Source organism: Aquarana catesbeiana, linkage group LG07 (genome assembly GCF_042186555.1).
Source record: "Aquarana catesbeiana isolate 2022-GZ linkage group LG07, ASM4218655v1, whole genome shotgun sequence".
NCBI lineage: Eukaryota > Metazoa > Chordata > Amphibia > Anura > Ranidae > Aquarana > Aquarana catesbeiana.
In genome coordinates this window covers 106,214,990-106,227,937 of record NC_133330.1, presented here as the reverse complement: position 1 = coordinate 106,227,937, position 12,948 = coordinate 106,214,990, and the positions used below count along the sequence as shown (strand labels likewise).

At 43.7% G+C, this 12,948-nt stretch overlaps 1 protein-coding gene across 4 annotated transcripts in view; it reads right to left on the bottom strand.

Moving 5' to 3' along the window:
- Positions 1-7,385, bottom strand: part of CSNK1E (casein kinase 1 epsilon) — a 98,559-nt gene extending 91,174 nt beyond the window's left edge. For 2 of the 4 annotated variants that reach the window (XM_073592584.1, XM_073592585.1), the window contains exon 1: positions 7,238-7,385. The gene's annotated coding sequence lies outside the window, so the exon portion shown is untranslated. Of the gene's footprint in view, positions 1-2,189; positions 2,292-7,237 lie in introns of all 4 variants that reach the window. The other 2 variants (XM_073592586.1, XM_073592587.1) reach the window with 2 other exon arrangements.
- Between the last annotated feature and the right edge of the window lie 5,563 nt (positions 7,386-12,948).

Genomic DNA, 12,948 nt, shown 5'->3' with positions numbered 1-12,948 from the left:
AGAATTTACCCCCTTCCTGACCAGAGCACTTTTTGTGATTCGGCACTGCGTCGCTTTAACTGACAATTGCGCGGTCGCGCAACGTGGCTCCCAAACAAAATTGACGTCCTTTTTTTCCCACAAATAGAGCTTTCTTTTGGTGGTATTTGATCACCTCTGCGCTTTTTATTTTTTGAAAAATTACAATTTTGGAAAAAAAAAAAAAAAAAAAAAAAAAAAAAAAACGCATTATTTTTTTACTTTTTGCTATAATAAATATCCCTGAAAAATATATATAAAAAAAATTTTTCCTCAGTTTAGCACGATACGTATTCTTCTACATTTTTTCTTTTCCAAAAATATTGCAATAAGCGATTGATCAGTTTGCGCAAAAGTTATAGCGTTTACAAAATAGGGGATAGTTTTATGGCATTTTTATTAATATTTTTTTTTTCTTAAAATGGCGGTGATCAGTGATCTTTATCATGACTGCGATATTATGGCAGACACATCGGACATTTTTGGGACCATTGTCATTTATACAGCAATCAGTTGCTATACAAATGCACCGATTCCTGTGTAAATGACACTGGCAGTGAAGGGGTTAACCACTAGGTGGCAGTGTAGGGGTTAAGTGTGTCTTAGGGGCGTGTTTCTAACTGTGAGGGGCATGGCTGTGTGTGACATGTGACTGATCTCTGCTCCGATGACAGGGAGCAGAGATCCAGTGACACTGTCACTAGGCAGAATGGGGAGATGCTGTTTACTTTAGCATCTCCCCGTTCTTCCTCCCCGTAAGGCGATCGCGGGTATCCCCGCGGCGATCGAGTCCACGGGACCCGCGACCCGACTCACGGAGCTTGCCGCGGGCGCGCCCATTGGCGGCCTCTTAAAGGGGAATGTACAGGTACGTGGGTTTTGCCTGTACGAGCCCTTCTGCCGCAGTATATCTGCGTGAGGCGGTCGGCAAGCGGTTAATACCATGTATTGCCCCCTTTAACATCAATGACAGCGTGAAGTCTTTTGTGGCATTTGTGGATGAGGCTCTTTATCGTCTCAGATGGTAAAGCTGCCCATTCCTCTTGGCAAAAAGCCTCCAGTTCCTGTAAATTCTTGCACTGTCTTGCATGAACTGCACGTTTGAGATCTCCCCAGAGTGGCTCAATGATATTGAGGTCAGGAGACTGAGATGGCCACTCCAGAACCTTCACTTTATTCTGCTGTAGCCAATGACAGGTGGGCTTGGCTTTGTGCTTTGGATCATTGTCATGTTGTTATGTCCAAGTACGTCCCACGCACAGCTTCCTGGCTGATGAATGCAAAAGTTCCTCCAATTTTTTTTTTGATAACATACTGCATTCATCTTGCCATCAATTTTGACCAAATGTCCTGCCTGTGCCTTTGTAGCTCGCACATCCCCAATACATCAGCGGTCCACCTCCGTGTTTCACAGTAGGAATGGTGTACCTTTCATCATAGGCCTCGTTGACTCCTCTCCAAATGTAGCATTTATGGTTGTGGCCAAAACTCAATTTTGGTCTTATCACTCCAAATGACTTTGTGGCAGAAGTCTTTGTGCTGTTTGGCCTATTGTAAACGGGATACTTTGTGGCATTTGTGTAATAATGCCTTTCTTTTTGGCGACTCGACCATGCAGCCCATCTTTCTTCAAGTGCCTCCTTATTGTGCATCTTGAAACAGCCATACCACGTTTTCAGAGAGTCCTGTATTTCACCTGAAGTTATTTGTGGGTTTTTCTTTGCATCTCAATTTTCCTGGCAGTTGTGGCAAAATCTTAGTTGGTCTACCTGACCGTGGTTTGGTTTCAACAGAACCCCTCATTTTCCACTTCTTGATTAGAGTTTGAACACTGCTGATTGGCACTCTCAATTCCTTGGATAACTTTTTATATACTGTTCCTGTTTTTTACAGTTCAACTACCTTTTCCCGCAGATCCTTTGACAATTCTTTTGTTTTCCCCATGACTCAGAATCCAGAAACCTCAGTTCAGCACTGGGTGAAAGATGCAAGGGTCTGTCAGGAGTCCAGAAATTCATTGACATTATATATATATATATATATATATATATATATATATATATATATATATATATATATATATATATATATATATATATATATATATATACACATACACACATACATACACCACAAATACAAGCAAACTGATCACAGGAGAGGATGGGTACCTTTACTAGCCATTCAAACCCCTGTGTGTCAACTTATTTGAATGTTTCAGGCCAAAATCACCAGGGTATGTCAACTTTTGATTGCAGTCATTTGATTAGTTTCTGTTGTCATGATTTAAAGAAAAAAAAAAGGGGAGTAAATACAGTTGCTTGATAATAAATGGCTTCAGCCAAACACTAACAATGAGTGAAAGAAATGTTGTTGTGTTATCATTCATATTCTCTGAAAAATGGGCAAAAAATCATAAATTCTGCCAGGGTATGTAAACATATGAGCACAACTGTATATAAAATATGCAAAGTGGTGGGAGGGAAGCTTCAGAATGGCAAAGATGTTTTTATTACAAATTATGTGAGCAGACTGCAGTTCCTCTTTAACCTCCCTGGCGGTTTTCCCGAGTGTGGCTCGGGGTTAAAATTCAGTACCATTAGCGGTAACCCCGAGCCACACTCGGGATCGCATTGCAGGATCCTGGGGCGGCGTTACTTACATTGTCCCCGGGATCCTGCGATGTCCCCTACAGTGTCCGAGGGCTCCATCCTCCTCCGAAGCCTCTCCGTGCCAGGCTCCGTTCCCTGCGAGCGGCGCGACGCACGGGGGCGGAGCCTGGCGGCAAATTCAAAAAACTGTCAAAATCATAACACATACAGTACTGTAATCTTACAGATTACAGTACTGTATGAAATGATTTCACATCCCTTTTGTCCCCAGTGCTCTGGCCCATGCCCTGCATGCAGTTTTACATGATATACACTGTTCTTTCTGCCTGGAAACTGGAGATTGTCCATAGCAACCAAAAAGTGTCCCTTGACGTCAAAAGTGGCTTTAGACCAGCTAGAAAACAGCGATAGTAAATTAGAACACTTGCAGAATTGAGCGATAGTGAATTGTGGGGAAATTTATTTTATTACTATTTTTTAAAAATTTTTTTAATTATTTATTTTTATTTATTATATTATAATTTATGTTTTTGTGTTTCAAACTTTATCATACCCGGGATATCTACTAGACTCTGGTTTGGACAGATTTAAGTGTGTTATTGTTAAGATTTACAGACCTACAATATAAAATGCCAAATTTCCATGCAAAATAATTGTACCGCTTTCAGCACCTAAAATCCGAAATAATCATACCGCCAGGGAGGTTAACACACCTGAGACCCTGTAACATGAATGAGTCACATGACACCAGGGAGGGAAAATGGCTAATTGGGCCCAATTTGGACATTTTCACTTAGGGGTGTACTCACTTTTGTTGCCAGCGCTTTAGAAATTAAAAGGCTGTGTTTTGAGTTATTTTGAGGGGACAGCAAATTTACACTGTTCTACAAGCTGTACACTCGCTACTTTACATTGTAGCAAAGTGTCATTTCTTCAGTGTTGTCACATGAAAAGATAAAATATTTACAAAAATGTGAGGGGTGTACTCACTTTTGTTAGATACTGTATGTGAACCGGGACTTATACCTACTTTAATAATAATACGTGATGCGTTTTTGTGCAGATTTTGAGTCACATGCAGCTTTTTTTTTTTTTTTAGAGCTGTGTATAGTGTGTACTGGGCTTTTTTTTTTTTATTTTGTTTTTGACCTACCGTTGGCAGAATCCCGCCCCCCCCCCCCCCAAAAAAAGCTGATGAAAGTAGGTTGGTAAAAGGTGAGATCAGGTAACGTATGCGACAGCTTCTGTACACGTAGTTGTTTTGGTAACTAATTGTTCATATCTTACACCAGAGAACTCTTGTCCCCAGAAAGTGTCCACAAGAACTGTTGCCCTTAACAACCAGCTTGTCCATTTTATTTTCAGACAAAAAACAGAAAAGGGGGAGACTGGCTGGTTGCTTTCCTCGGACACATTCATTCACAAGGGCAAGGGGCCACCAGACTACTTTTTAACTAGGATGGTAATACATAGGGCAGGAACCAAAAGACGTACGTTTCCAAAATAAATAAGAAAAGGCTATACAAGTTAAGACACCAACGGCTTAGGGTATACTCAAGTTAAATAACATTGTCATTTCGGCATGGGAGATACACTGTGCTTTGTATGCTTATATGTATCCTATAATATAGACTGCTCAGTCGAGCTGATAAGTGATTACAGGAAACATACCTAAAATGCAGAGGAATAAGGCTAGTTCCTGGCTTTGGTACAGTGACAATATAGTCTACAACATTAGTAGCAGGACTGCATTTCCATCCCTGTAACCTGTATACACACACAACCTTTAGCGTCCAATGCAACGCCCCTCTGCTAGGATCATATTGTATACAATAGCTTCTGGTTTTCTTGGCACTTATCTAGTTATGAATATTTTGATTAACGATATCTACATATTCCTCTTTTTTGCATGTGAGATGGAATATGAACTATGAGATTTTTAGTATGCAATGGTTCTAAATGGAAATGAAGGGGGAGAGGTTGAGGAGCTCAGGAAGTATGTTACAAGGAGGCAGAAACGCACAGCAAGAAGCAATTTCTTAAAAAACAGATTACAGGGCCATTAAAGTAGTAGATGTGTATGGACTATTTTTGGAAAAAAAAAAAGATATTTACTGTCACTTTACTTTATTGGTTTGTGTTATCCCAAATGTTTCTGTTTCAATACATTTTAATGAAAAAAATGCTTCTATACATCTATCTATACATACACACACATATACTGGGAGGCACAACGTAACGTCAAACGTACACATTGAAGTATAGCATGCATAGACGAAATCCAGGTGCAAATACATTGAAGCATCAAGTGTGGAGTGAGTGTGCACCCCCCCCCCCCAAGTAATGCATAGATATAGTGATTGGGGATGGGACACATTGCAACCCAAATCATATTGGACCAATCATCCCACCTGTGAAGATGAAGAAGCATATGATTCGCAGTAGGGAGAAACCCTATTCAGGCGACCACCCTGTGGCCCCAAATTATTTTTCTCTAGAGCAGTTCAAGAGAACAAGTAGCAAGGCCTATTTTATTTTTCAAATTACACTGGAAGCAGACAAGAGCAAAACAAAGTTTGATCTGGGCAACAATATTTTGTCTTATGAAGCAGGAAAAACAATCTTCCTTTATCTGCCCTTATCCTGCTATAACTTGGCACCTAAAACAAACACTCATGTGCAGGCTGCCCCAACACAGATCAAACAGCTGACCTTGGGGGCTCCTACAAATCATTGCATGAAACTAGTCCTAGTTCCCCTTGCTGTACAGGATACATCCTGGCCTTCATAGTATTCAAATCTAAATGATGTGAAACAGATATATATATATATATATATATATATACTCATACACACACAAATATAATATAACCAGATAATCAATATTCATACATCTCTTGTCCTGAACGTCATTCCTATTACATAAATATCTCCCCAAAATGAACACTCGCCAGGATTTCAAGTTTAAATGGAATTCAGCAGCCTATCCTTAGTGTACAGATTGACAGACCTTACGTTTGGTCACCAGGACAACCCACCCCCCCTTTTTTTTTTTTTTTTCCCCTTTGGTTGTATTCAGTTGCACTCATTCTTTCCAACCCAACAATGGACACAAACCTGAATCCAACAAGCTTGGGGGGACGTGTGGGGTAAAACACCTCTAGTAAATCAGCCTGGGAATCGATTTTCTCCTCCTGTCACTATGTGATGAAGCCACAATATTCGGTAACATGGATCTGCACTACATTATAATATTTATTTATCCCCATGGCATCTGGTCTATATTGCCAGCATACACAACACAGGGTTTTAATGGCTGCTCTGGGTTAGATTCAAAGTAGCAGAAAAATGGTTACCAGACTGGTCTCTTTAATAAAGATGATGTCCACAAGCAGAAACCTCATAGAGGGTTGACACTTGCCAGGGCTATAAAATGTTTGAAGGGGGTGGGGGAGGGGTGTCACTAATAAACAAATGAATGACCCCTGGCCACTGTGTGTGTACAAACATGACACTGTTTCATTAGACATAAAAGAGAATCACGACTGTTTGAAAAATGTCAGAAATGTAACAAACAAAAAAATAAAATAAAAACAAACCACACAAAAACTACTAATACAACAATACATATTATACACTGGCTCTTACAAACATCACACACAAAATTGGTCCTATAGGTGAAATACGAGTGTGGAGTCATTTTAATGGCACAAATTATTCATGCTTGAACCGACAGCAGATGCAGCGTACACAGCAGTGTGAATAACACTGGAGATTATGTAATGTTCCGCCAGCCTCATAAGTCAGCGCACACAATTTTTACCTTGTTACAATAAAATATGCCCCACTTCAGATTGGGAGACTTTCAGGAACATAGTAAATATCTATTTTCTGGCCAGCAGAGAACAAAGGGGGTGGGCTCTGCATTTTTTTTTCTCAGGCCTTTACCCCACCCTATGAATACAGAACAGACTGATGTATTACATTGAAAATATTAGGGGGGGGGGGGGGGGGGGTTGTAACAGAACCCCGATATGTCTTTAAATGCACTGCAGACACAGGAACCGTAAATCTCCTAATAGCAGAATTCTCAGCACTAGATTATTTCACCCCAAATCTCAGTGTCCTTGCTAGGGTGCCTTTAACAAATATTATACACCAGCTTTAGATTTAATGTCCACAAACGTATATATAAATGGCACTATAAAAATAAACACGAACACAACATCTAGAGAAAATCCAGCAGATCCTGATAATAGATACAGCGTCTCCCCCCACCCCCACTTCCTCCAAGCCAGGAATTACAGAAATACAACAAAAATAAAGATTATAGCTTTCTACATCACAATAAATAGTGATCGGCGGTGTTAGTAAACAAATACATTTTCTCCATTGTCTGCTTTTAGTCCAGTGCTGTGCTTAGAAAACAAGCAGAGGGGGGGGGGTGATGTTTCCCCCTTCATTTCAACCTCTTAAACCCAGGGGAGCCCCCCAATATTAGTATGGGTGTGTAGCCAAGAGTCCCCTGTGTCTGCTCCTGGGGGTGTCATGGGTGGGGGATGTTGTGGGGGGCAGGATGACAAGAGATTGCCGGGAGCTGGGCTTACCTGCTGTGCCTATGTCTAGCTGCTCTGCTTCTCTCCTTCCCCCTTCCGTCTGTGAGCTGTCTCTACTCCCTTCTACACTCATTGAATCCGACTGCCAAACCCCAGTGTGATGTCATCCTTGTGAAACTTAAAGAGACAACACCCCTTTTGTGGAGCAGATGACAGTCCTTCTCACACTGATACCAAGCAGGATCCTGTCTGAGCACAGAGCTCAGTGTCCAGTAAAACTACAGCCAGACAGGAAAGATTTCCACTCTAAAAATAAAGAAACACTTAATGAAGTAGCATGGCAAACTAGAGGATCAACACACCAGAATTTCAGCACCCTGCTACATTTTACTGCACAGATTTTTTGAATTGCAGTCACTGTCGTTTTAATATTCTAGACACTATTCAGATCTGCTCATCGCACGAACGCACGTTTTTTCATATTTTTTTTGTACAACATGCATTCAAGTGAACTGGCTTCCCTACGTGTGACAAACACACCAAAATAAACTCCTACATCTATTTGTGTGTTGAACTTTGCGTGTTACATGGACACTTTTTGGGTGCCATCGATGGCCCCACAAGCAGGACACACAGTTTTGTGGCGTTTTTCACATGTTTTAGGAACGCACATCTGTACTCGGTCCCAGAATGCACAAATGTAAATGGGACCTTAGTACAATGCAGTTTGTAAAAATGTTGCTAGCTGCTGATGGGTTTTACTTCCTTTTTTGTTTCATGCAAAGTAAAAGCATAATGTGCTAGTATGCATCGCATACTAGCACATTATGTGACACTTACCTGTCCCAGCTGGAGGCATACATGTTCGCCCCTCTTCCTTCCACAGTCCCTCTTCCTTCCAGGGCCGCGGTCAGCGGCTCTGTGACTGGCCAGAGTCACGTGACGTCACCAGTCATGGCACTCGCTAGTGAAGAAACGCCACAACATCATCGGCACAGTACAAAGTAAATATCTCATGAACGGCGCACGTTTAGGAGATATTTACAGTACCTATAGGTAAGCCTTATTATAGGGTTACCTATAGGTACAACTTGAGAATGGGGGTTTACAACCTCTTTAACCCCTGTTTACACTATTATTTTTCTGCTTGTTTCCCTACACTGCTTGTTTCCCTTGCTCGATTCCCTATTGCAGCGCTATTGTGTTCTGCTGGCAGGGAGCGCAAGGAGCCTTCCCCACTGGCAGAATACAATGATTACTGCTGGCAGTGATTAGGCAAAAAAAAAATCAGGCAACTTCAGTACCACCAACCTATCCACAGACAGATCGAAATTTGTCCGGTTCCTGTTGGACCTGCAAAATATTGTTTTGTCTATGGCTGGCTTAAAGTGGCTGAAAACCACAGGTTTTTTGTTTTGTTTTTTAGGACCTGCAAGATAAAGGCATAATGTGCTAGTATGCATCACATACTAGCACATTATGTGAAACTCACCTGAAAACGAAGCCCTCCAGCGATGTGATGTAATCACCGGAGGCAGTGTCCATCTTCTCCCGATCCTCCTTCCAGATCCGCAGACTCCGACTCTTTGACAGGTCGGAGCCGCTGATGCCACTCCCGTGATTCCCTTTTATGTCTAATGAAACAGTGTCATGTTTGGGGGAGCCGTCATTCACGGCACACATATCTGAAGGAACGACACGGGTGGCTGTTCCTTCAGAGCGCATGCGCTGATGATGTAATCGGCTGCATGTAATGTAAATATCTCCTAAATGGTGTACGTTTAGGAGATATTTACAGTACCTATAGTTAAGCCTTATTATAGGTTTACCTAAAGGTACAAATTATGCACAGGAGTTTGTTTATTACCTCTTTAAAGTGATACTAAAGTTTTTTTTTTTTCCCACAACACTGAACACCCAGCAACCATCTCTGGCTTATGATCCGCTTTGGAAGTCGGCATGGGCATGATAGGCCGGGCTATGGGAACCCAATAATTCCCTTGGTCTTCTTCACAGGATCTGGCAATGCTAATCAGCGGTGCTGCACTGGCTGACAGCATAATCTGTACACTTGCCGTAGTGGTAGCAGGTAATTCATCCTCCTGCACATCACTAGTTAATTCATCATCACTTTCTCCCCATTTTCCTGAGTAGGACAGGGTGTCCGAGAAGAGTTCTGACAGACCATCGGACGAAATGTCTGAATCCGAGATGGTCGAGCACTCTTCGGCCGGCATGTAGTTGCGCTTGGCTTTCACCTTGACTGGTGCCTCCATGACATCCCCTCTCACAGCGTACTTTCCCCACTCTGCCATCTCATTCACGAACTGCGCCATCTCCTTCAATAACCCACAATCAGACACACATGGCAGCACTTCCTTATCCTCCTCTGCAGAGCTGGAACTCCTCCCCCTGCCAATGGATTGGTGCGAACGTTCCCTGGGAACTGTGGCTCCCACCTTTTTCTTGCTGCGGCGCCAAAACTGTAGTGGAGCCCATTTTGGAGTCTGAATTAACCCTCACAGTGCTGGTGGGAAGTGTCAAAAGACCAGGCTGATCCTCTCCCCAGAGCAATGAGACTTGGTGGTTCTTCCCCACATTGATAGTACACACAACATAACATTCTATAAGAAGGGTAAATGTTACTTGCCACCTTCCCATGGAGCCAGACGAAATCCCGATGGAGCTGAAGCCGGTTGCTATGGGCGACGGTTGCAAGGACAACGCCTTAGCCCCACGTTGGGCGCCAAAACGTAGCAGAGTCTCTGGCCTTGTCCAGTCTAATGAGAACTTTCCAAGCCAAAGATAGCTGACATCCTTCTGTATGTGGTGGGTTGTGAGGCATAGTGGGTGTAAGGTGGACAAAGTTATTGGGCGCCAGATACTTCTTGGATGTAAAAGAGGTTTTTATTTCCCTCTCTCGATCTCTCTAAACAGTCCTTTTTGTATTTTTGGAAAGAGGGTTAGGGCCAGGACACCCTTAGACAGTTGCTAATTCAATTGGCAAACTCTGAGACTTCAATAGGAGGACAGCCATGCAGGTAAAGGCCCCAGGAAAAAGCCACATCTGCACTTGCAGGAATGCTGTCTCCTATGGTAACAATCTTTAACAGTTCTTAACTCAAATGTAACAGTTCTTTCAGCTCCACTACAACTGCTTCTTGTAGTTCTTCAACACTGAGCTCCCGGTCTTTTACTAGACCCTCTGATTCACTGACTCTGAATCCCTTGAGCTCCTCCAAGGTTGGCGGTGGTATCCCCTCAACAGTCACCCACGCTTCCCTGCTGGGTCCCCAGCTTGGCACTCCAGATACTTCTCAAGCTTCACCCCTGCTAACCGGTGAGGTCCCTGGCTTGACTCACAAGGCTGCTCTGCAAGCGATTCTCCACCGTGCCCTTTCGGTGAGAATATGGTTCCGTGACTTGCTTCAGTTACTGACTGTGGTCCCTGGTAAAGGTGGTTGGTCCCTTTGTGGTGATAGCTTCCCTTCCACCTCCGACCACTGACAGGTTCGCTGGCCGACAGAACCGTCACTTTTGGTTGGACTGCAAGCCGTAGCCCCAACCCTGCAAGCCGCAAGCCCTCTTACATCTGGATAGGCCCTCACACAGCTCGGCAACCAGATGCCACCGGGATAGGCCCAATCTCCAGCCTAGCAACCCAGGGCATATGACACATGTCCACCCAGACAGCCGTCCAGGTGGCACAGAACATAGATCACCTGACCTCACCCGAATATATGGGTTCTCCCAGCAGGCCAAGGGATTCAAAAAAACCCTTGCCCATTGGCTGAGATACCCCAACTACTCATAAACTGACCTTGGGTTGCCCTTCTCATATCTAGAACCACCAAGTACCCGGCCACCTAGTGGTAGAGGAGAAAAGTGCAACAAGGCCAAACTTAGGGAGAAATCAATAGATCTCTATCAATCGACCAAGATAACTACTCTTGGTAAGTAAATTTGTGAGGAGCTCCCTGACTAAACCCCAGGGTGCTACATAACACTGGCCAATCTTAATCAATTGCAGAACTTTATTTGTCCACAAAACTGCATTGCCGATTAGACTTGCTTGACTGTGACTGGATTACAGATTGCCAGGAGTAGTCTGGGAGATATAGTCTTGAACAACTAGAGCCGTTCATGGGCCACAACTACAAGGCCCATTAGCACCGGGGAGCAGGAGGGACCATATAAAAGCCCAGGAAGGAGCCAGGGAGATGGGGGAAGCAGCTAACCAGGAAGGAGTGAGAGAGCCCTGCTGTGCCGAACCGAGCTCTGCCAGGCTGAACTGTGCCGAGTTGTGCTGTGCTAAGCTGTGCAGTGTTTGAGGGAGAGAGAGTTGACTGCTGTGCTGGACGCCGGAACCAGGAGGCTGATCCAAATGTGGATATCTGCATCTAGAATCGCTGTCCACATCTCCATCGCTTCTGCTGTCATCTGCTGTGCCAGTGCTTAAGGGGGCCCCCCCCACCACGTAGACCACTTGCTGTCTATGGGGGATTGCCACATAGGGATGCGGTGAGAGGGTCTCTGACCCGCATTACAGGTATAACTAATTGTTAACCCTTCCTTCAGTCTAGACTTGATAAAGAGCCATTTTCCCTTCATCGACACTTTGCTACAAGATAATTTTCACCCTCGCTGCTGCAACCACCAGTAAGCAGCAGTCATCAAAGCCAAATACAGAGCCTAAGGCCAATAGTATCCCAGAACTCTGACTTTCCTTAGCCTTTCAAGTGCCCCCCCCCCCCTTTTTTTTTGCTACATAATACCTTATTCCTTGTACCCCCAACTGCTCTTGGAACTTGTCTTACCTTCTGCATCACTGCAGTAAGGAGTCTATATACGGTATCTACTAAGCCTAACTTTACATTTGATTGCTGTTGAACGCCAACCCCACCCCCAAGGCATCTTGACCTCTTTTTTCTCACCACCTTTTTAAAGGGCCCCAACATAGCTAGCAGAAGCTTACCATAAAGGCTGTCACAGTCACTACATTCCTGGGAGCAGATCTGAATTGCTGTGGGCTTTTTCTTTGTTTAAACTTTAGGCCCTAACCCTAGCTCCTTTGGCTGAGAGCTCTCAAGTGACGTAGCCAGTCACATCTCTTTATGATCCTCTGTGGTCATTTAAGGTGTAACCTCTTATTTGGTGAGCTACTGTTTACACTTATAGTACTGCAGTAAAAGTTGGGTTTAACTATAGAGGTACTGTTGGGTGCATTGTATATGTTTTGTTGTGTTTATGTGCATTGTGATTCTATTCTGCCAATACAGTCTGTTTATATTCTTTTTTTTTAACGGCAATGTGTGTTGTCCATCTGCTAGGAGTTTCCAGACAAGGTATTCTGCAGTGGCGGCTTTTTTTGGGGGGGCAGCAAACAAACCACCTGCCATCCCCCGGGCGGTCGGTCCGTCAGTCAACCACCCCCACGTTCAGTCAGTCAAAATTCCCCCCCCCCCGCCGCTCAGCAAACCCTGCAGTTACCCCATCTAAGTCTCAAGCCTACGTCTCCTCCTCGGCGACTTCCCCCTGCGTTTTCTCAGGGTGGGCTCAGGGCGCAGTGCTCTAATCAGTGGGAATTCCACATCCTTGCCGCTCTTACAGTAAAGAACCCTCTACATAGTTTAAGGTTTAACCTCTTTTCTTCTAATTTTAATGAGTGACCAAATGTCTTGTTAAACTTAAATGTTTTATCCCTATTATGGGGTCACCAGTACTGTATATGTAATCTGAAATCATATCCCCTCTCTCTTTTC